The following is a 26152-nucleotide window of genomic DNA, read 5'->3' on the forward strand; positions in this document are numbered from 1 at the left end:
TAAATCACACTTCTTTGTGTTATTTTTTGGTGGTTTTTAATGATTTCTACATCTCTAACTTATCAAAATCTACTTCAAGTTGATAGTAAATTGCCTCTGGTAAAATATAGGAAATTTTTATGAGCATAGCTTTCCCCTCCTCTTGCTGTTGTCGTCATATGTATTATATACGTCTTATAATCAAATATAAGACTAATGTTTAACCACTGATGTGACTTCTAAATAACTTAAGAAAAGAGACAGTATATTAGTGATTAGTACCAGAAGGGAAAAAAGGTAAAAGTTACGAGACTTGCACTCTGTTATCTTTGTTATTCCAGCTTCTAAATACCACATGTTTTTGTTCAGAGTTGCCATCAGTAAGATAAAATAACATGTCTTCTCATGGGAAGTATATAATTTTTGTAAAGCAAACTATTCTTGTAAGAATTCCACAATTTTTGTGATTCTATGGTGCAAACTTAGAATTGAAATAATTATATTAATTTGATATTGTACACACAGAGAGAGACGAACACATACTCTAAGCATTAGCATTTTATATTGCTTTACATTTTACTAAGCCCTTCAACATGCCTTTCTCCGTTTGGTTATGTTTGAGGGATCTACTGTTACAGAATTATTACACATGAGTTAAATATGTCCTGAGAGGTCAATTTTTTTTTGCCACAGATTATGTAGTCAAATTTCAAATTTGGTCAAATTATGTCACTAATTTCACCATGGGATTATCAGCACAGGGTCAAATCAGTTTTTTGATCCTCCGTAAAAAGCTTCTTTTCTAATTTTTAAAGTTGTTTCTAACCTACATTTTTTGTGTTGTTTTGTTTTGTTTTGTGACACTGAAAGCATAGGACTAAATTTTTCTATAAACTAACGGGCCATGAGCATTACATGGGGATGAATAAGATACTTTGTTCAAACAATGGGAGAACTTTAATATAGCGTGGATCAATGTGATGCAATGCAAAGCAGTTTATAATGTGCTTATCAAAGATCCAAAGCACACTGACTATAGAGTGAAAGCTCGTGGAAATAAATTATGAAAGGATACAAATAAAGACACACATTCTCATGACTGTGCCTCATTTCCAGAGCCCGGTGATAGTCTTGCTGTTCTCAGCATGCTACTCAACGATGACCTCATCGGTAATGTAAGATGCATTCAGCTATCTGGCACCTAGATGGCAGCCTGCAAACTATAAACACAGTGCCTTCAAATGGACCATAAAGCCTGACTAAAATCTACAAATTAGTAATAGAAATACCTGTTACATCATCACATCATTTGGGTCCATCTAGCAAATTACTCCCTGATGTTTATATTTGAACAAAAAATGTGTGTGTGTGTGTGTGTGTGTGTGTGTGTGTGTGTGTGTGAAACATGTGAACTTGTGTACAAAACTTATTTTATTTTATGTTTGTTAAAATGTACCATCTTATCACAGGCATGTATGCCAACAGGAAAATGGACTTGAGAAGGACAGTGTTGGGGAGCATGCTTTGATTATGTCACTCATACTATGTAATGAGACATTTGGAACAAGAACCATAGTTGAGAAGCCCGTGAACAAGAACAATTCAGTGTACCTCCAGAAATTAATAAAAGCTTTTTTGTCTTGTGGATAATAGTCACTCACACAAATGTGTTAACATTGATCTGTTTTGGCAGTGACATTAAATCTTGTTTTAGGAGATGCTTCCCTAAGGTTGGATGAATATTGCTATCTTTCGATTCAGGATGCTTAAAACCTGGGAAGAGAATTTTCTAAACAAACAAACAAACAAACAAAACAGGAGGCAGTGTTATCTTCTTAACCATGTAAGCTTTAGCAGTTCAGGCAGAGGTCCTTCTCTTCAGGCCTTGCACTGGCTTTGCCTCACAGATAGCTTCACGGAAAGAAGCGAGTGAGACTCAAACTAAGATGGCCGGTGCTAGCACATTTAATTGTGGTGGATGAAGCATGGTCTCAGATAAAGATTTATTCTCATTTTAGAACTTCACATTCTAGTTGGCATTATTCCTTAAGAATACAAATCTGGGATACAGGTTCCCTGAATTATCTGTAAACATTATCGTAAGAAAAACGTGCCCACTGAGGTGTTTGTCAGTCAAGAGACAGCTTGAGTTGGGTATCTGTCAACCCAGATATAGAAGCAGGGAAAATGGATGAGTCATATTTTTGCACCCACTGGAAATACCTTTCTGATTCTTAATATAAATATAAAAAGTATTCCTTGAAAGGATGCACACTGAAAGAGAAGCCCTCTTATAACCTACTCCTTACTGGAGAGCATTGTGAGGAAGAAAGTGTTTGTCAGTATTAACTCTTTCAAACCCTATAGCTTGGCACAAAAATAAACACAGGAGGAGAAAATCATCCTGAATTATGGATGTTTTGTCCTATTTTCATGGCACCAGGTGGGAATGTTAACACTTAATCAGTCTCTCTGGCATTATTTCCCGTCCATAATGCCAACTTTATCACCGTGAAAGATGCTTTGATCCTCTTCTGTGGTGTCAAGAACAACAGGCCACAGCATCAATGACGTTCTAATCAGTGGGGCATCATTCCACATTACTTGTGATCAGATATGATATTTCACTAATGCATTTTGACAACATGTGGCCACAATACATGGGTCTCTCTTTCTCTTGGTATAGACATATGTGTGTAGATACATACACAGATATATATATATATGATATGCATATATCATATATATCATATATATATATAAAATCTTAAAATAGAGATTAACTGCAAAGCACTTTTTTTCCTCACCATTTTAGATTCTGAAGGCAGAAATAGTCTCTTTAAAAATATGCTACAGCTTTCACCTTAAGAGTGCCTAATGTGCTCTTACAGAAAATGAACCACATCCATAGATTTGGGGCACACTTTATAGTTACATATGTTAAAACAATGCCCTGACTGAAATGCTAAGAATTGAAAAATGCTAACATTGTCTATAAGTACCGGTTGTGAAGTATAACTGTAAAATAATAATAAAAGCTCCTTTCTAGGAGCTCCTGCTCTATGTTAACACTTCATGAATGGTCTTTCCAGTGTTCACAACTCTCTGAGGCAGACGATCTGTATTCAGCATGCACCTGTGGAGGGATAACTTCGAAGCGATCACTCAGAAGGCAGCCAAGCCCTGATTCTTCCAGAAATTCTCCACCATCTGCATGCACTTTCTACTGCTATTCAAGGCCACCCTCTCTCCCTTTTTAAAATCAACTTATCCAAATATGACATTATTCCTAAATTAGGAAAATTATAAAACTAAAAATTGGGGGCAGTAATTATAAGAAAATTTTGCAATGTGATACAAAACGATGGGAACAGAAAGATTGAAATAATTTAAAACATCACCACAATTAGATTTTTTTTCTTTGGAGTTGCCTTTTTTTTCTTTGTTTACTGTTTAATAATCAGTTAGGAAAACTAGGAGGTATAGCATACAGTGTTTTCAACTAGCAGAGAAGAAAAGAAAGAACTGATAAATATTAATGCGTTGTAGATCCACGACAGATTTGGAGCACAGGAAAATTTCACATCTAGGTATATTTGAATCAGGCTCTGTTTTGCCGAAGAGCAGGGCGTTACTGACAAATGAGGGTGGGAAAGGATGTGTGTAAAGAGATAGTTGAAGAAAAATAACAAAATTTTCTTTAAAAGTAACAACTTGCCTACTAGTTCCAAAAAAAACCAGTCCTAGCTATATATCATGATAAAATATATCTTGATATACATTGACCTGTAAGGTCAGAACTATGAGATATTCTGGATAGAAAACAATTTTTGCATTAGAATATCAAGAGAATGTTAAGGCTTCCACATTTCCCCTACAAAAATGACACAACTTTTATTTCTAATAGTGCAAACTATTAATATGAATGTATTCTATCTACTCGATATGTAAGACAGACTAGACATTTTCCTTAGATTATTTTTACAGTTAAAAAAAGAACATTTTGTATCAGACCAAAAATAATTCAAACAGATGAGGTAATGCATTCTTTTGCATCACTTCTACATAAGCAATACTCTTTGAGGTTTCTAAGTGGCTTAAAAGGCGATTTTATAGGTTGAAATATTGTCCTTCCTAGTTTTATGGCCAGAGCAAAACAGTACTTGTCTGGAATGCATATAATATTGCACACGGGGTTAATTAGGTTAGGGATGAATTAATTTGTAACAATTTCCGTTATTTGACAGGCATCAATAATATAGTATATTACTTGCATTCCAGACATCAGCATACTGCCATGACCCAGTCAGATCCAATTTGGGAAAATCTTGGATCATATGAATATTTTATTATTGATTTTTTGTAACATCATATTTTACAATCAGGCTTGGTCATAGAACACCATAATAACTTGAGGAGATATTTTAGAAAGCTATACTGTTGATGAATGGAAACCATGTTTTCTGGAGTGAAATGGAAACTTACTCTTCTCTCCTTGAAATGAGATGTTAAGGTATAATATTGTACATTATTAACATCTATTAAAAATATTTCTTTTCTAAGCAATTTCCCCATCCTTTGATTGGATGTTTTTGTTATGGGGGAGGGCTGGGATATGATGACAGTTTGTATAACTTGGTTATCTTGGCTTTTTTTCAAACCCCTTCTGTTTCAGACTATTTCAGTTGAGTAATTTGACTTTTACTAAAAATCCCTCCATGCGTCCAGGCCCTCATTCCTTGCACAAAATGATCAGATAAAATCTCTGACTTTGCACATACATGATGAAATGGCAGGCTAGCTTGATAAAGAAAGGATATGTTGTTCGTTCCTATGGTTAATTGCATTGTATCTCCAAACAAGAGCTTACATGCATCAAAAACCTAATTGTAGAACTTTTAGTTATGGAGATGCCAAGCTGTATGTACTTACAATGTGTGAAGATGCAAAAATGACACAACTAGAGAATGACAGAGTTATGAAGCACAAGTTAATTTAAACAGTTTTGTGGAATCAGAATTACACACACACACACACACACACACACCCCTCCACAAGGAAATAACAAATGTCACTGTTCCTCAGGTTAAAGGTCTGATAGCTCAATCCACTCTTCCTCAGTTCTCACACTTTTCATATTTCATTCAGAATATTTTATTCTTGCCCATGCTTTTGTTGAAATTATTGACCCTAGTACTCATGTATCCCATTCATCGCTCCCTGTGTTTCCTTCCCAGTATCATTTCCTCTTTCCAGGTTCCAAAAAGTAGGCAGTTTTCCAAGCAAGCAAAGGGAAAATGAGAGAGAGAGAGAGAGAGAGAGAGAGAGAGAGAGAGAAGCCAAGGAACAGACTCAACAATAGAGAACAAACTGATGGTTACCAGAGGGGAGGTGTAGGGGGTGGGGGGAGGGGGATAGGGGAAATTGGTTATGGGGATTGAGGAGTGTTGTCATGATGAACACCAGGTGATGTATGGAAATGTTGAATCCCTGTAATTTAGACCTGAAACTTATGTATTACATTATGTGTTAACTCTACTGGAATTAAAATAAAATATAATATAAAATAATAAAATAAAATAAAATAAAATAAAATAAAATAAAATAAAAGAAGCAAAAAACAAAATGTTGGCAGTTTTATAAATTTCTATTCCTAAGTGTAATTTCTCTCTTTCTTCAATTGTTTTTTTCCCTGTAGACTCTAAGAGCTTTGGTTAGAGAGACTGAGAGTGGAAGTGGGGGCAGGAGAGGGATCAGGAGGGGAGCCCATACTGTGACATGATATGTGTGCTGGCCACCCAAAATGCACACACACACATACGCATACACATATGTGTGTCTGTATTAGAGTTAATTTGTCTCAATACGTATTAACTACCAACTTTGTATCAAGCAGTGTTAGGATATCTAATACACAAAGCTATATGGGACATAATTCCTCTTCTCAATGAATTTCCCACGTAATAGGGCTGAGAGCCCCACAGAGAGATAATGAGAACATAACATACTGAGATTGAAGCATCCTCAGGTGTTAAAATTGCCAGCGGAAAAAAACCACATAGTTAGTAAACCAGTCAGGATCATGAAAAAACTAAAACTGGAAGAGGCTAAGCACAGTGGTGCCGCCCATCAGAACTCTGGCCAGAGGAGGGGCCTTGCCCCAGACTTGTCCTGTCAGGAGACAGGCTGATCCTTTGTGAAAATGGGGGCCTCAGATTGCACAAAATGATGCCATGAAATGTTGAAATAGCTTCTCTCTCTTTTAATGCTAAACAACCATGTGAATTCCCTATAAAGATAAGCAGGTTGTCAGTAGAGGCTCATGGGGTAACAGATTGCTCTTAATATGCTGCCTATAAATATCTGTAGAAACAAATTTGAAATAGCGTCTTAGGTTTGGACGCTTGGGTGGCTCAGTCAGTTAAGTGTCCGAGTCTTGATTTCAGCTCAGGTCATGATCTCAGCGTTTCTGTCAGTGCAGAGCCTGCTTGGGATTCTGTCTCTCTGTTCTTCCTCTGCTTGTGCTCTCTCTTTCTCTCTCTCTCTCTCTCACTCGCTCTCAAAATAAAATATGAAAAATAAAATACTCTTAGGTTTATTTCTAAAATAATGGTGTACATGATATGCATATAAAATATTTATAAATAAGATTTTTATGTTAATATAAAAAATGTATGTACTTAAGCAATGACTATGTTCCAAATATTCAGAATTCTAAGCACTAGAAATTTCTAACATTGAAAATTTTGCATAATTCTAAGAAGGGTAACGTATTGTTTTATTTGCATTGTTATACTACATGTCTTATTAGTAATACTGTACCTAGAAGAATGACAGGCATACGTGCACGTACCTAGAATTCAAATAGAAAATAATGGGGGAAACCAGATGCAAGTGCCAACTCCCTGCTGTTATCCTCCCACGATGCCCTAGCCTTTCACTTCATCTGGTGCAGCAGCATTTCTGTGGCCTCCAGCTGTGGTCAGAATAGTGTTCATCTCATGCTATTCCCTAGTGTCCCAAAGGTGTTTAATTTTCAAGTTATCGTTGACACAGAGGAATAGAAATTCAGCAAATGAAAGAGTAACTTGAGATAAGAAACTAAAGGTGACTACAGGGATATTATCTTTGCTTTAGGGGAAACATATTTTCCAATGTAATCATGGAACCATCTTGTGTCATCTTCTAATCCTGGGAGACCAATGCTAAATAGATGAGGAAGTCTATTTATTCTAGGATATGGGATTTTAAATAAAAGAATCCTGTGATTTCTTTTAAGCCATGGAGCTACATGGCAAGGGTTCTTAATCCTTGTTTAAACTTAATTATATGCTTATTTAAGATCTTAATTACCAAAAATTAGTTTTAGGTTACCAACAATGAATATAGAGATACAACATCACAAAAAGTATCTTGAAGTCTTTTACAACGTCTGAAAAATCATCAATGGAATGTGCAAATATGTTACTATTGACTAAAAAGATACTTTATTCATGTGATGATGAAGTAACAACCTATCTATGTGAATAAATGCTATAAATTTCTCTATAAAGTAAAATTAAAAAGGAATTCCTAAAATAGAATCCCATCCTACTAGCTATTAAAAAGTCAATCCTGTACCCATAGTAATCGTTAGAGGAAAGAATGATGGATAATATAAATTCGGGAGAGCTGTTTTTTTGTTTTGTTTTGTTTTGTTTTCTGTTTCTCCATGAGGAAATTCCTACCACTAGTTTGTCATGTTAGACTGTTCCCAGAGTTCAGAATGGTAACAAGCATGTAGAGTAAAATGTTATCAAAACCATATGCATCCCAGGTTAAACAGACTTAGGAAAAATTTGCTAGTTGCTCAAAGTTCTAGGCTGTGAGCGTAATGGAAGCAACAGGTAAGCTCAAGGAAGACTTGGTGTCAAGGTCTTGTCTACGACCTTCTGAGGCTGGGCTCTGGGACAAGTTCGCTCAACATAAGATAGCACCTAGCTGGATAGGTCCAGTCAGGACTAGAACACAGGTCTATTGCCTCTCAATCGGAGGCTGCTGTTCCTCCTACATCAAAGGATAGAGTTGAACATGGAAGCTGCACTTATGCTTCAAACTAAAATGATGGTACGTTAAAATATTTAAATATTAAAATAAGTGAAAATGGTTTCTGCTCTGAGGAGTGTTCTGAAACCACTTTATTAATTCAGTGGTTCCTTTCAATGTCTGCTCTTCCTTTAGAAGTGCCAGAATATCCGACTTATTTGTTGATTGCTTGTGAGTCTGTGGAATGTTTAATTTATTACCAAGTGTGATTAAACAGAAAGGTTAGAGATAAACAGAAGGGAGTACAATAGAGCCTTGAAAACCAGTTTGGACAAAGGAGCAGGCTTTGAAGTATAAATAAATTACTGTATATAAAATGGAATCTTTAAATACTGAATTAATAAATGTTTTTACATAAGTAGACTTCATGTTGCGCTACTTTTGAAAAATCAAAAGAATGAGAAAGATGAGTTAAAAGAGCATTCCGTAAATGGTAGTAAGATTCTTGAAAGGATATTGTTTACAAAGCTGAGCTGCTGCTTCTATTTAGATGTATAAACATATCAGCTTCTTAAATCTATAATACCTTATCCAATGTGAGACTGAAGTATTCTATCTCTAAGGTTTCAATTGCCATAGACTTAAGTCTATAATTTTGGTAGAATTATATAAATTTTGGTATGAACTATTTAAATGAATCTCCTTTAGTGGAAAAGTCTATTGGGAAAAAAAAAAAAAAAGAAAACAAGCAATAACTGTACAAAAAAAAAAAAAAAACAGTACATACTTATCTTATTCAGGAGAGTTTCCTATTTGGCACCAAGAATTATTCAAGTATCCATTGGGTCTTTAGAAATAAGTCTGTGATCACCTAAAAGAGCTGCCAATTATTGCCATATGTGAATGTGGTTTTTGTAATCTGGACACCTGTCCCCTAGGATTTGGACTAATAGCTCTAGCCTTTTGCTTCTCATTAACTGTCAGAAAAGCTATCGGACAGGGGAGACATTGGTCAGTGCCAACATGATACAGATTTGGACAAGTGGCTGAAAGTTACAAAGCTCAGTATCACCTTAGCAAGAGTCTGTACTTATGGAGAAATAAGACTCAGGAAAACGAATGAATTTCAAAGTCAGATTAATTTTGGAGCTCAGTAAAAGAAAGATCATTCAAGAAGTGAGGACAAGATGTGGAGGGAAGTCAGCCAAGTTTGTGTTTGCTAGTGCATATGGCAGCCAAAAAAATAAAAATAAAAATAAAACTGCCAGTATTGGGGGTGGGAAAAATGCATCTGAATAAAGAAGCAAAAAGGCTTCGAGCTACAAATTGGAGGTAATCATTTCAGTTTCCTCTGGGAGGACCCATTCTGTGTTGGTCCTTCCACCAGTAAATACAAATATTTCAAAGGAGGATAAAGTTATTAGTAGCATGTAATGAGATGGACTGACATATCCACAAAGAACCAAGGGCAAAACATTGCTCTGGTTTGTCTATGTTAAATATAAGTTGCGTAGATATAAGATATCTATGGAAATCTCCAGTGTCACAAAGTGGTAGTTGGAAATATGGGGTAGAGCAAAGGGCTGGCTGAATAACTATCAGTAATGTACTTGGACAAGAGGATGCTCTTTTGTGAAATATTTTTGTGAACCCTCTTAAAAAATACAGTTTTAATGGAGAAGGATATTGCAATAATATTTTAAGGAGAAACAGATGCCTAATATATCTCAAAAGTAGAAAATTAGGAAAAGGCAAATGTGGTTTAATGTTGTTCAAATACACTGAGAAATCTGTTGATTTATGTCATAGATTTTAGAAATGTTTGGGTACATCATGAATGTTTAAATATGTATATAAATATATATTAATATTTACTAATGTCTAATATGTACTTGAAACTTGCTATACTCTCGTTTAATTCTTATAAAATCCTGGTAGGATTCTTTTACTGTCTCCATTTTATAGATACAGAGAAACTGATATGAAGAGGCTTTGTAACTTGTTCAGTTATATAGGTAGTAAGTGATAGAGTCAAGATTTGAACCTGAGCTGCCTGAAACTGTGTTCCTCACAATTACAATATGCACATCAAAAACGTATCTCCTATTAGGGGTGCCTAGGTGGCTCAGTCGGGTAAGCGTCCCGCTTTGACTCAGCTCATGATCTCATGTTCTCATGAGTTTGAGCCCCGCATCCGGCTCATGCTGACAGCTCAGAGCCTGGAGCCTGCTTAGGATTCTGTGTCTCCCTCTCTCTGCCCCTCCCCCACTTGCACTCTGTCTCTGTCTCTCAAAAATAAATGAACATTAAACAGATTTTTTTTAAATATCTCCTATTCATTTTCCAGCAATTGATGTTGAAATTTAAACTGTTGGCTCCTTGGTCATGATATATTTTTGTTGATATGCTCATAATTTTTCTCCTTTTTTGCTTTGGGATAAATAGTGTATAATGGTAAAATCAGGCAAATGTTGGAGTCCACAGAACACAGATTTTCTATTTTGGAGTCCAAGTAGCCGGTTCATGTACAAATCAAAATCAATATTCTATTCCGAGAAGAAACACCCAACTCAGTAAAGACAGTTTTTCTAATGTGTCTCTGACATGGAACCTTTCTTTACCAGTATTTTATTGTAATCTTTTTACATTAAAAGAAAAAAAAACTATATAGATTGCTTGATCATGTTGTCTTCTCTGGAAGCCCATATATATTTTTTTGGAAACCCATATTTAAAAAAATTTTTTTTTCAACGTTTATTTATTTTTGGGACAGAGAGAGACAGAGCATGAACGGGGGAGGGGCAGTGAGAGAGGGAGACACAGAATCGGAAACAGGCTCCAGGCTCTGAGCCATCAGCCCAGAGCCCGACGCGGGGCTCGAACTCACAGACCGTGAGATTGTGACCTGGCTGAAGTCGGACGCTTAACCGACTGTGCCACCCAGGCGCCCCTGGAAACCCATATTTTTGATAACTAATTTCATCTGTTGACAGGCTTTTGTTTAGCCTGTAACAGAGAAAACTTAATTTGGCATTTTGCTTAACATGAGAATATTGGAGTCAGTTTATTTTTTAAATTTTTTTATTCCATCTTCACTTTTTTTTTTTAATTTTTTTTTGAAAGAGAGAGAGATAATCTTAAGCATACTTCACGTGCAGTGTAGAGCCCAACGTGGAGCTCAATCCCACAACCCTGGGATCATGACCTGAGCTGAAATCAAAAGTCAGATGTTCAACTGACTGAGCCACCCAGGTGCCCTGGAATCAGTTTCTTTACAGTACAAATATGGTAAATGCTACACAGTTTAGTATAGCAAATGCTTACTTGGCTAACTCAGTGTAACATATGCAAACTTAAATTGTGTGTACTTACCCAAAAATTCATTCATTCCCTAACTCAGAAAATAGGAATAACACCCAACAACTTGAACAAGAAACTCAGATGCCAGTTCTTAAGGTTTCTTCGACCTTATAATCTTCATCGATTCTATCTCCAAGATCTATAAATATTTTCTAGATAATATATCTCAAATGAATACAGTTCTTTCTATGATGATAACTATTTCTCTATCTATGTCATAACATCTCTAATTTGGGCTATTTTAGTGATCCCCTGTGTACTCCATTTTTGACTCAGTTCAATGCATTTGCCCCTAGGAACAAGAATGATCTCTTTGAAATGTAAATCTGATTATGGTATACCTCATGCATGAAACCTTTCAATGACTTCCCACAAAACTTACTATATAAAAACAAGCCCTTAATATAACCTTCACAGCACTGCATGGCCTAATTTGTCTGCATGCCTCCCCAGACTAATTTGAGACTCTCTGTTTCAGCTTTACTTTTTTCTTTCACGTTCAAACTCTCAAAACTCTTGCCTCAAGGATTTCACCTCAAAATGATCTGTCATCCATTTTTTGCTTCTGTCTTTTAGATATCATATAAATCTTGTAATGTTTTGTATGTATCATGGAAAACGATAGTCCTTACTTTTAAGGTCAGATGGTATCCATATCATAATAATAATTATTACTCAATTGGAAGTCCTCTTACTTTTTTTGTTCTAAACTAAATATGTTCATTTAGGGAAAAAAAAAGTTTCTTTAGGAAATATACCTCATGTTTTCTTTTATCCTAGGGATATTTGTTTAAACATAATTCAAGAATTTTTTTAAAAGATGTGTTTAGAAGAAACCGAGACAGGGGTACTTGGGTGGCTCAGTCAGTTGAGCATCTTGATTTGGGCTCAGGTCATGACCTCACAGTGATGAGATCAAGCCCCATGTTGGGCTCTGGGCTGGGAGTGAAGCCTGGTTGGGCTTCCTTCCCTCTCTCTCTGCCCTTGTCCCCCACTTTCTCTCTCTCTCTCTCTCTCAAAAACAAAAAATTAAAAGAGGAAGAATTTGAGAGTTTCCTTTATTTCTAGCTTTAAAATACAACTTACAGGGGTGCCTGGGTGGCTCAGACGGTTAAGCGGCCGACTTCGGCTCAGGTCATGATCTCGCAGTCCGTGGGTTCCAGCCCCGTGTTGGGCTCTGTGCTGACAGCTCAGAGCCTGGAGCCTGTTTCGGATTCTGTGTCTCCCTCTCTCTGACCCTCCCCCATTCGTGCTCTGTCTCTCTCTGTCTCAAAAATAAATAAACGTTAAAAAAAATTAAAAAAAAAATAAAATTAAATACAATTTACAATTACTATTAATCATATATATAATTACAACTTAAGTATATATTACATATATTACATTATATAGTTCTGCATTTAATACCTAATGGAACACATAATTTTTAAAAAAAATTGTCCTTCTTCCATTTATTTTCATCATAAAGCTTTATAATTTGTTCATAGCATGAGAGTGATTCTTTAAAGGGAAATTTATTCCACTAAGATGTTTATGATTTGTTGAACCTAGTAATTGTGCATGGGAAATACTATAATGGGACATTACTATGGAGAGATGAATACAGCTTTCATTCTTCTCTCAAAATGTATTGGTTGCTTTTTGTGAGCCAAGCATTCTAGTAGGTCGCAAGGGATAAAGGTGGAGGGGGGGATCCATGAAGTGCTTATTATCTTATCTCACCACAGTAATAATATCATAGGAATTGAGTTTTAAAGAGCAGAATGTTATTGATACATATGTTTCATGAAAGCACGATTTGATGTTCAGTATTTAGTTTGTATGTGGTTCTGGTACTACATTGCTGTTACAAGGCATATCAATTACCAACTGAATTGAACACAGTTTGGGAAGAAGGATTTCAGATAGTAGGAATTTCTCTGGCCGGTAAGAATGCAGATTGTGAAATGTGAAGGCAGGTCAGAATGGGTGCAGGATGTGCCCTTGGGTGACTTCAGACATTACTGAACATGAACTAAATTTCTTTTAGTCACAAAAATTTATTTTATGTTCTAGGTGTAGCTCCCTACTATATATCAAATAAACTGAAAGTATTATGAAACTAAGATTTCCTTAGAAGGAAAATGGTATGGATCCAGCTGTTACAAATTATGTGCAGGCATTTTCAGTGTACTATTTTCTACTCCTAATTAATGAAAATTTTATTGGTTTCTAAGTCTGTTGTTAGTTAGTTGGGCTTAATGTGTAATCAGAGTGACAAGTACAGATTGGGGGCAGTGCAGAAGACTTTGCTAGGCATCCGAAGTGCATCAAATCTACCCCAAAGTCTTGGGAAAATTGCTCACTTTTCCACTCTTGTTGGTATTCTGAGCATTTGCTCTTCAGTATACACTGTGCAGAATTCCAAATACTATGTTATATTTTAGTGAAAATTACCTCTCAACTGTGTAATAGACAAGCTTGAATATTTTACTTTCCTCGGCTGCTTGAGAGTTCTTAATGTCCAGGAGACTAAAGCAATAAAGTGGAATTGCATTAGCCCTTTTAATTTTTTATTGGAAACTATTTAAGGGTTTGCCTTTTTCCCCCTACACAATAAAGCTCCTTGTTTCAGCTGGTAACATAGAGAAAGTAGAAAATTTATTCTATGGTGAGCAGGCAGACTCCTCTGCAAAGGCATCCCACTCACAAATAGCTTTCTAATAGACCTACAACAGTGAAGCATTCCCTCATCCCGGTGACCAGAACTGCCTTCCATCAGAGCCATTCACCTGGCTAGACATAGGCTTGAGATTATTGTTGAAGAAAACTACTATCGACAATTACTGCAGTAAAATGAAGTAAGCAATTCACTGTGTGCCCAGTAAAATTTGTCTACTATCTTTATAGTCAAACTCTATAACTTTTTTTTTGTTAATTTTAGGGTTAAAATTTTAGTAAATTTTAGGATTTACTGCCAATCCTCCATCAGATACCACTTTTACATTTTACAGAACGAGAAGTCAGCGGATACAAAACACCTAAGTATCTGTGTCTAGGAAATCCTCAGCCTTAGATTTCGTTTCTGCTTACAACACTTAATGGGATGAACAGTCAGTGCACTAATATCATTAAGCCTCAGTCATCTCCTCAGGAAAAATAGATAATAGTGTCTCACATGATCACTGTAAGCACAGAAGTGAAATACAAGTGCAGTGCTAGATGGAGATTTTAGGTAAGGCATTTGTTATATTACTCAGAGGTGCAAACTCTTTCTTCAAGTAGATAGATCTGGGGTAGGTGCTGCAAACTGATAATGCAATCTGCATCGATTTTCTTTCTTTTGTCTTTTTCTTTTTTCCCCAATCTTTATTTAAATTCCAGTTAGTTAACATACAATGTAAAGTTAGTTTCAGAGGTAGTTTAGTGATTCATCATTTACATACAATGTAATGTATGCCTGAGTTTTCAAAGGCTGCTGGGTTAAGATGTGACTTAATGTCCCATCCCCTGTCCAATCCCTCACCTCTCTATCCTCATGTCCGAAACCAAAACCCCTAAATTTGCAGAATATAAGAAGACAATTATCCTAAATGAATTCTCAAGTCAATCAACACACTTTTAAATAGTAACTCCAAAGAGTAGGTGGAATATATTGATCTCTGGATTGAAGAAATACTTGCAAAATCTTGTCAGTGGTTTTAAATACAAACACACACACACACATACACACTCCTGCATGCAGACCCCTTTCTCCTTCCTCCCCTCCCTCCCCCTTCTCTTTCTCTCTTTATCTCCCCACTACCCACTCACTTCAAGGGTGGCAACTCTAAGCATAGGTGACCGAATCTGAAACTGTAAAATGATCAAATAGAGTGAATGAAAATGGCAGACATCCTCCCACTTTTCTTCTTCATTCATCCTTATGTTCCAAACTTCTAATATGTCTGAGTTATTTGTACTAGAAAGGTGATACATGTTTGCCAGCTATAAGTAATGTGGTTTAATATTTCCTCTGTAATATTTTCTTTTCTTTCTCCCATTCTCTCTGCCCTTTAATTCTCTCTTCCTCTTAGATGAATGTAAGTTAATTTAATCTTCTTATCCTTTTTATTCAATGCATCTATCTCCCAAGTTGCATGTAAAGTTCTAGGATAATATAGTGTTAACAATGCTGAAAAAAAAGGTTGTGCCTATATTTAGAAATTAACCACTATAAATTTTTTTTCTAATTTTTATTCACTTTTGAGAGACAGACAGACAGAGCATGAGCAGGGGAGGGCAGAGAGAGAGGGAGACACAGAATCTGAAGCAAGCTCCAGGCTCTGAGCCATCAGCACAGAGCTCCATATGGGGCTCCAGCTCACAGAGCGTGAGATCATGACCTGAGCCAATTTCAGACACTTAACCGGCTGAGCCACCCAGATGCCCCCAAAAGTAACTACTTTAAGGAATTCAAGCCTATTCTTTTTATTTTCATAATGCCATTAAATACTGTTATCTATTGCTGTGTCTCCTGCCTATGAGATTCTTCCCTATATTTTGAGAAGTTTATTTCTACCTTAATTAGGGAGTAGGGAGAGAGATTTTGTATTTTTGACATACATATTAGAATAGATGTACATATGTCAAATCTTATAGTGCCCTTTTTTTCTTTGAAAACTTCGTATTCTTATGCAAAAAGTATTTTTTTCTTGAATAGGATGGAATTAATTTTATGTAAAATTCAAATATATAGACATGCTGTCCTATACAGTTATGTACATTCATGTCTTTCCTAAACAGTTTCAAAATAGATGATGGGTTGAAATTTTTATGAAACACTTACTTGGCTAATAGTGTTGTTGATCCCATGGGCATCTGTTTATGGTCATCTATTTACTTTTCGTGTTTTCTTGAGAAGTCCATTCTTACCCACCTAGGGAATGAAATTTCAGAATATGCTGAGTAGAAATCTGTTTTTATCTTGGAACAAATATTTACTTTAAACATAAAAATGAAATGAAGAAAGAAACCCTAGAATTACACGAATTCATTTTTTCTTCTATGTTACCTTACAAATATTAGCCATTTGAAAATATTGAATTCAAAGCAAATATTGAATACTTTTAAATTGCACACTTCTAGTTTATAATATTTTGTGATCATAAACTGAATACTTAACATATAAATGACACATTACTGGTTTATTTTAAATCCCTCACTTGTTTTTAAAGTTTATTTATTTATTTTGAGAGACAGAGAGTGAGCAAGGGAGGGGCAGAGAGAGAAGCAGAGACAGAATCCCAAACAAGTTCCACTCTGTCAGTATAGTGCTCAATGCGGGATTCGATCTCATTAACCATGAGATCATGATCTGAGCCAAAATCAAGAGTCAGAGGCTTAACCAACTGAGCCATCCAGGCACCCCATAAATCCATTACTTGACCACAATATTGTCAGTCATTTTAATAAATTTCACAAAATAAAAATGGAGTGGAAAGCTGATAGATTATAAGATGTGTTGAAGTATAAATTTGAAAGTTGCAGAGGTGTTTCCTCAGGAAAAAAATGGACATTATTTTAAAATAAACTAACCTAAAAAGTAAAGCAAGTCTAAAGGACCTCTGATACAATATAATGATGTCACCATTTCTCAAAATTCTATATGGTGATCTCTTTTGGAGAGTGTATAGTTAATGATATAACTAAGAGGGCAAATATTTTTGCATCATGTCTTATAGCATTCACAGAATTTTGTTTTGTTTTTCCTCTGAGTTTTCTACTTTTTATAGGTTCCCTTTAAATTCAGGATTTAAAAAAATTGTATTGTTTTCTGTATAAATGTTCCTAAATGAGATATAGGTACTTGAGATAAAAAATATGAAATTCACTGGGGTGCCTGGGTGGCTCAGTCAGTTAAGCGTCCGACTTCAGCTCAGGTCATGATCTCATGGTTAGTGACTTCGAGTCCTGCGTAGGACTCTGAGCTGACAGCGCGGAGACTGAAGCCTGCTTCAGATTCTGAGTCTCCCTCTCTCTCTCTGCCCCTCCCCAGCTTGTACTCTGTCTCTCTCTCTCTCTCTCAAAAAGTAACCATTAAAATTTTTTTTTTTGAAATGTGAAATTCACATTAGTGAAGCTACCAACATTCACAGTCGACAATAATTTCTCCCATGTTGCATTTTTTTAAAGAAAAGAGAAGAAAAAGGGAACAGAGCAGTAGAATAGAAACAAGAACTAGTAAAAACCGTGGTGAGAGTGTGTGTGTGTACGTGTGTGTGTGCATTTGTGAGTGAGAGTGTGCTTTTGATGTATAAATCCAAGCCACACATGTAGTATGCATAGTTAGTTTCTTACTTTCCTGACGTGAGCCTAAAGCTCATGACTTGTGTCTCAGACTCCTACTCTGGGTGATTTCAAATCTATTTTGGAAACTCTATTTTCCTAAAATTATTTCATGTATTTATTTTTCCTAAAATTTGTATATAATGGTAAATATTGGAGTGGTGACCTCTCCATGCTCTAGCTATGGTTCCAGTGCAGCCAGGAAGATCCTAATCTGTTGTAGGGCCTACTGAAACATAGAGGTGACTTACCTCCTCCAAAACCCCTTCCTAGAAATAGTTTTCTTAGACATCCCACTGCTCTTCAGGTCTGAAGAACACTTCTGGCACTGTTCCGAAAGAACAGGCTGTCTCTCAGTATACCTGAGTATAGATTTGGGCCCTATGCATTTTAGGGCCATAAACATGATTTTGTCTTTCATATCCCCCCCTCTCCCCCTTTTTTAGTATTTACCTATTCGTTACATACATCTTCCTGTGAATTTGTAAACTTAGTTAATGGGACTTGTTCTCTGGCCATTGATAATTAAGGATAGAAAACTCAGCTAGTGCAACTCTTAGGAAACACAGCTCTTCCTTGAAGGTGGAGGGCAACTGAAAAGCCGGCAGAACACAACAACATCCTTAGGATCGGGGGCTGTTTTAGTATTCTCTTTGTGGTGAGCGTATTATTGGACATATTTCAGTTTTACTGGCACCTGTCTTGCTAAATCTGATGGAACAACAACAAACACAATAAAGTCTTGTTACTCGGCTATCTTTGAGCCACACTAGATTGTGATTGATTCTGTTGTGTTTAATGGTATGGTGGCATTTTGCCTTAGGCCTTTTTTATTGAACAGTGGAAGGAACAGAAGAAGGAAACACTTGATCACTTTGTAAATGCTGCACATTGCAGGCAGGGTTTAATGACTGAACGTTGCCACTTCCAGTGTATTGAAATGCCTGGGCCTTGCCTCAAAGCATTGTACCTCTATTCAAATGGCAAAGAATAGAGTTCCTGTAAGATTGTGGAGTGCAGCTCATTTTGGGAATAAACAGTTGCTTTGACCTTGTACCGGCAAATAGACCCTGTCAGGCCTGGAATTGCAAGGCCAGGAAATCATCTGTTTAGTCAGTGCTGGTTCTGGTCATTAGTTTGTGTTTATGGCTGGGAATTGATAATATAGCCCTGTGTATATGGAGCTAAAGTCTGAATACTAAAAGGGACCTATTTACCAACAGCTTTATTTTTTAATTTAAGTTAATTCAAATTGAAATGAGCCTTTTAACCCTTAATTAGGACCATGTTTTCTCTTAAAAGTCAACCACATTAGTCAACTGGAGACAAAATTCACTTTGCAATTGAAAGGCTGTCTACTTTCTTTCAACAGTAGCCACCATGGTTTACTAAGTGCATTGGTTTTCCTTTCACTATGGTAACTTGACCCATTCTCAGTATCAGCCTGGCTCAAACCCATCAATTAGGACTTAGAGGAAAGTGTGCTATGTAATTTGGGAATAAGGCCAAGATTCTATCTTGAAGCTTTTTTTGTAATTATTATTTATTGTATACACAGTTCACATAATACTCTCTATTTCATACTTTTTCTTTGTTATTTTCCAAAGCTCATAGTTTGTTATTTTACCCCCCTGTTGACCTGCAATATTTAGTTCCTGTTTTATTGTTACTTCTTCATAAATATGGAATCAGCAGATTCCCAAAATATTTTTAACTCATTCACTACAAATTGGTATTATTTTGGCTTCCTTCTATTATCTTATTCACATTTTTAGTGTTTCTCAACAGCAAATTAACATTTGGCAAGGGCTTTCTCATTTTTGTTCCACTGTGGCCTATCTTGGGGTTTTTCAAAAAGTTTTGGGGTTTATTCTCAGTAACTCAGCACTTAAAATAAGGGAACTAAAATCTAGACTAGCAAGGAAAAGACAAGTAAAACCTCACTGCAGATTAACAGAAGAGAAATGTATTCTCTTGAATTGTGTTTTCAATAGTGTGCTCATTTCCCTTGTCATTAAAAAAGAAAAAGAAAACACATCATCTTAAAAAATTAAAGAGAATAATTAATATCAATATTTTTATGCATTGCCATAAGATTCCCCAACTTTTAAACATCCTACTCTATCTGAAATGTACATAAAATCAAATATAGACTTACTGTGCTATTGGTGAAGCTGAAACTATATAACAGGGAATTATCTGGTGTCAATTTATTTTTCAATGCATTCAATCATGAAATCAGTACATCCTTTGAATACATTCTGCTCGGACACAGAAAAGACACTGAAAACAGCAAAAACCAGTCATTTCTTTTTCAAGTATATTTCTTTAACGTTAGAAGAGAACCTCCTTTGTCTTGTTACCTATGTGGTTTTATAATTTCAGTGGCTAATTTTAATCCTTAAAGCAGTGATGAAAGTGAAGATACTTTGATATACAGTATTTATTTTGTCTTTCTACTTAGAAAGTTGTAAGAATCCTACTAATTTTGGTACACAAAGTATTAACCGTTCAGAGTGTCAACCTGAAGAGTTGTTAGAGGTAAGCTAGCCAATGTCCAGCATCCAATAAATGAAAAATTAGAAGCATAGAGAGGATAACTGATTGCAAGGTCTCCTTCACTTCAAAAACGCATCTTATCAACTGCTAGGTGCTAGACATTGAGCTAGACGCTGGGCATACAAAATGAATAGGAAGTAACTGTCTCTGGATTGCTCAGAGTCTAACCTAGGAACACATAGTAACTACAAAAATGGAACTTCAGACTTATTTCTAGAAGAGGAAGTCACTTTCCCAAAGCCCTCATTAAAATTTGAATACACCTGGACAGTGACTTTGAGATAACACCTATTTAGGAGAAAAGACTACATCAAAACTTGCATTTCCTACTACTTAGTCCAGAGCTCTTTATAAGATGCTGAAAACACCTTAATGTGTTGGGTTAAAAAGAAGAGAAACTGACGAATTTCTTGGTGAAGATAACACTGAAGTGTATTGAAAATTGTCTTAGCAATTACACTTTCAAGGGAGGAGATACATTTCTAAAATAACCGTGCCGTATAGAATTGAGCTTTTTAAAGCTAAGATTATAACTTCTATCACTGTAGGACCAGACACAATAAAGTGTCTTGGTCATTTTGGAGATTAACACATATGTGTTAGAGGAATATCGATAAACAAAACGCAAACACTATCTGAACAAGTCTCATTATTTAGTAAATCCATGGTGATATCCAGTAAGGTTTGAGGAAGTGATACCTCTGGCTTTTAATGGCTATTAATTTATATTCAGGGATCATCCTCCTTTTATTTACCAACACAAAATCAAAGACGAGAGTTCCTGCCACACTTAACTACTTCGAAAATCTTCATTACAGGAAGGGAATAAAACATTTATGGGAACACAAAAACAAGGGCGGCAGTTTGCCTCCAAACGGTATTAAACTGTTGAGGTACTCCTTGGTTTGCCCACCCCGAGACTGAAATCTGTAAATAGTTTTACCAGTGTTCTTATCAGTCAAACACTGATAAAATTATAACCTAGGTTACCTGAAGAAATTTGTAAATCAGAATTCTGTCATTTTGGCAGCAGGTTTTGAATATGTGTATACCTATCTTACTTAAGTATTGCTTTAGTAGCTGGCTTGCACCAGGGAAGATCTTAACTATTTAGCATATTATTATTATTATTATTATTATTATTATTATTATTTTAAAACGTAAGAGCACCTGGGTGGTTCAGTCAGTTAAGCATCTGACTTCAGCTCAGGTCATGATCTCATGGCTTGTGAGTTCCAGCCCATGTCAGGCTCTGTGCTGACAGCTCAGAGCCTGAGCCTACTTTGGATTCTCTGTCTCCTTCTCTCTGTCCACACCGCCCCCCCCCCCCCGCCATCACCACCCCACTCACACTCTGTCTCTGTCTCTGTCTCTCTCAAAAATGAATAAACATTTAAAAGAAAACCTTAAAACTGTATATATCTGAATCACTACTCTTTTTGCCTGTTTTTTTTTTCCTTGATATTCTATAGTAAGTTGACTAAGATTTCCCATGAGTAAGAGAGAAACATTACTTTCTATTCCTTTACCTGATTTTTTATATGCTGAACCTTTCAGTCTCTGAAATAATACTTAAGTGAAAGAAATGTGCAGATTGCTTTATCACTAGTTTTACATTCAAGGATAAAGGAAGTTCTTTGAAATTACAGTCATTGCTTTTACCACTCAAAGCAAGATACTAAAATACAAGTATTTATGCCCCTTAGAGGTAAAATTTCACATTCAGTCAGGAGGATTTTTTTGAAAGACGAACAAAGTACAATAGATAGATAGGTATTTAAGCGCAAATCAACCTCAAGGAAAGGAGATTATTTACTGGGAAAAATTCAAAAGTAAGTACTTTTTATAAAGAATTTCTCCATATGCATTTAAAGAGAGTGTTCCCTAACAGTGTAATTTTACTAGTGGATATAAATTATTCAGTCATATTCTCAAATTTTTTGAACAATTTTGGTAAAAGATTTAAAGATCCTGCTTGTAGCAAGAAGGAAAAATGTACTTGTATGTCTCCTATAGGTAGCGGGTCGTGCTGTTCCTGAGGTTGGCAGACTCGGTTCTTCAAGCAAAAACACACTTACCCATCTTCCCGTAATAATGTTAGACGTCCAATAGAAAATCCCAGAGAAAGGCGAGAAAACATTACCCTTTCTGAAATAGTTTCTTACTAGGAGTAGATGACAAAAGACTTGGCATTCATTTAATTAAATAAGTTTTAGATGACAATTCTTCAGGGTCATAGCAGCAGCTTAGAATTTTAGAAAAATAATTCATGGTTCTAGAGAATAATTTGCTTTCAATAAGCAATCTATATAAAATTAAAAGCCAAAAAATCTCTTACATGTTATTAAATGTTTATTTATTTTGAGAGAGAGAGAGAGAGAGAGGGGGTGAGCAGGAGGGGGCAGAGAGATAAGGAGAGAGAGGGCAAATCCCAAGCAGGCTCCACACTCAGCATGGAACCCAACACAGGACTCAGTCTCCCAACAGTGAGATTATAAACTGAGCCAAAACCAAGAGTCAGATGCTTAACCCACTGAGCCACCCAGGTGCCCCTTCTCTTTCAGATTATACCACAAATTCTTTGTTGTCTTGGAGATGCTACTTTTTCTGTGTATGTTCTAATTGTCCATTCTGCAAAATTAGTAGAGTAATATCTGTTCCAGTGATTTTTTTTTTAATTTTTTTTTCAACGTTTATTTATTTTTGGGACAGAGAGAGACAGAGCATGAACGGGGGAGGGGCAGAGAGAGAGGGAGACACAGAATCGGAAACAGGCTCCAGGCTCTGAGCCATCAGCCCAGAGCCCGACGCGGGGCTCGAACTCACGGACCGCGAGATCGTGACCTGGCTGAAGTCGGACGCTTAACTGACTCCGCCACCCAGGTGCCCCACTGTTCCAGTGATTTTGACACAACTGCTGTGAGATTCAGTTGAGACGGTACATATGAAAGCTTTTCAGAAAGAGTAAAGATGTCTACAAAATTTAGGGTGTTGTTATATAATCTATCATTGTATTCTGCATATAGTTGAAACTTGATAAATATCAACAAATTGGATAGGTAAAGCCTATCAGCAAGCTACCAGGTGCTGGAAGATACAGAGTAGAGGCTGTCCCTGTGTGTCATCCAAAGTCCTGGAGCTCTGGGTCCTCAGACATATAACGCACAGACTGGCCAGTGTGATTTATTAGGATCTTCTTAGCTCCATTAGTCTATAATTCTATTTAGTACCTCTCAACTGTATTCTCTGCTTGTCTTAGATCCTTTGGAAATACTTTCTGCTGTAGTGATAAAAAAAAAAAAAAAACTTGCCCATGGAGAGCTACGCAAATAAGGTGTTATTCTTCTGACATTCTAAGAAATATTGAGAGAGGTGCTAGCTGAATCAGCAAGTGCAGATTACACATCTAATTTTCTTGGCCTTTAACTTATTGTCACATGTAAACCATTATGCCAAGAATCAATGCGGGAATTATATAGGTAGAATGGCTTCTGTTACATTTGGACCATCTTCTTAGGAAAAAAAAAAGATATTTTAATGGCTTTCGTCAGATTTCTGTTTGTATCTCTTTGCCCATCTTTGGGCTATCACTCTGGCCATCCGTAACTATTTGCAATTACGTCTGTGTAAGGGAGGACTTGGCAGAGTGTGATTCTGAACAAAATCAAAATTCTGTGAGCAAGCAGAAAGCAGATTTAGGTGTTTAGTATGCAACCAACTGTACCCATCAAGTTCCTCTACTTAACCGCTTGTCTTTTCCTGTTGATCTATTTGTGTATTTAATTATGCTACTTACAGGCCTTTTGCTATCCTTTCATGATCTTTCTCAAGTGAAATTCCTTCTCTGTATTTCCTCCAACAGCTCAATCAGAATGGAATGTTTGCTCCTTGGGGCCTGTGTCAAATGTCTGGTGCCCACTTTCAATTTCAATTGCAAGGGCCCTTTTAAGGTGGACAGAACTAGGGACATTTGTATCTTCAAGGCTAACAAAAAGCCTGAAGAAGAGTAAATGATTAACAGATATTTATTAAGCAGAATGTATGTGTGTCTACCTATCTTTTACTATTATTATATCTAAGGTTATTTAATCATTTAGATAAAGTCTAGTTACTAGTTTGTGTCACATTCTTAACTTAAAGGTTTATTGACTGTAGCTACTTTCAAGTTATTATTAGAAGTCCTGTGCTGTAGCTAAGAAATGATTATATGACTTGCCTTTTCTTTAAATATCACAGAGTATAGCCATTTATAATATTGACAAAAAGTGATTGTTTAGTGAATACCTTTATGCTAAACGTTGTAAAAACCATAAAAACCTCAAATAAAAACATACAGATAAACTTACAAGCAACCAAAAAACAAAATACACTGGAACAGTGCAACTCAATCTTTTAAACACTTGAGCATTGCCATCTTGCAAACTTAAAGGCACTCAGTGAGCTAAATTGAAACCAGAAGTTAAGTGCTTAGTTTGTTTATACTTTATATCATTTCCCCTAGAGGCGATATGACATGAGATGTGAGTGGAAGTTTCTAACCATGCTTAGGAAGAATGATCAAAAGTTTATGAGCCTACTCCATGTTTGGTCAGGGCAATAGAATTTATCTGAGTGGCTCTCAATGTGGCACCAAAAGTTGTTCCATTTAATGTAAGATAGTCCTAGAGTGGCCATTCTTGATAGAAACTATAAAACAGCAAGACTAGATTAATGATTGCTATCATTTTAAGTTATTTTAATTGTTTATCTTGATAGTATATTTCCCTTGACAGTGTATTTCTCAAGAAACATTCAGTAGGAAGATGCACTGTTATGGATATAAAGTGTTACCTTTCAAAATGCATTTAATGATTATAAAAGTTAAGATTTGTTCACGTGAGCAGGCTTTACTTGAATGCAAATAACCTGTTATTCACAATATGAAGCTGACATAGGAGAATTCTGGGATTCAGATCACCTACAGGGCATATTTTACACATAAGTGCTTTAAACCATCACATCTCAACATAGCATTGAAATTGAGTTTTAGAGATTTAAGAAATCATTGACTTCCAGAGATACTCTGTAGGAAACCTAAAAAGTGTGGACCCTGATTTTATTTATTTATTTATTTTTAATTTTTTTTTAATTTTTATTTATTTTTGAGAGAGAGAAAGAATGCAAGCAGGGGAGGGGCGGAGAGAGAGGGAAACACAGAATCCAAAGCAGGCTCCAGGCTCTGAGCTGTCAGCACAGGGCCCAACGCGGGGCTCAAACTCACAAACCATGAGATCATGACCTGAGCCAAAGTCAGCCACTTAACCTACTGAGCCACCCAAGTGCCCCTGGACTCTGATTTTAATCCTCAAAACAATGTCAAGAGACTTCTTGCTAGGATTTTTACTATGATTTCAGTTCTCCATGTAATTCTGAAAATAGATCACATAAACCATTACAGCATTTTGAATTTTACATCAGATTAAAGAAAAGCAATACAGTAGAGGCGTCTTTCTGTAAAAACAATAAATATATAAAGAATACTAAATGGGCATCTGAAATCAATATTTCATGACCGGTTCGTGGAGCTCAACAAAACATGTCATTCAGAGATGGCCAGAAAGAAAGAAGAGGAAAACAGTTATTTAGAAAGCTTTAATCTAGTAATTATTTACAAGTAGATCAGTTTAAATAGAAATTATATGTCACTATGTTTCTGAAAGACAGACAAGGAAATTTTTAAAAACCTTCAGTGTAGGCCACGGCTGTAGAAGTTACAGCACTGGAACGACACTGTCAAGGCAGAAAAAAAAAAAAAAAAAAATAGCTCATGAGAACCGATGCATCAAGAATCTTAAAACAAGGAAGCCATGATTTCTTCCTTTCAGTTGCTTACAATTTGTGGGGAGGGAGCCGTACACACAGAAATCAATTAGAGAGAGTGAGT

At 36.1% G+C, this 26152-nt stretch overlaps 1 protein-coding gene across 3 annotated transcripts in view; it reads left to right on the forward strand.

The window, feature by feature from the left end:
- Positions 1 to 26152, forward strand: part of EPHA3 (EPH receptor A3) — a 357381-nt gene that overhangs the window by 199329 nt on the left and 131900 nt on the right. The gene's annotated exons all lie outside the window — the stretch shown is intronic.

The sequence above is a fragment of the Leopardus geoffroyi genome, chromosome C2 (assembly GCF_018350155.1).
Source record: "Leopardus geoffroyi isolate Oge1 chromosome C2, O.geoffroyi_Oge1_pat1.0, whole genome shotgun sequence".
Classification (NCBI taxonomy): domain Eukaryota; kingdom Metazoa; phylum Chordata; class Mammalia; order Carnivora; family Felidae; genus Leopardus; species Leopardus geoffroyi.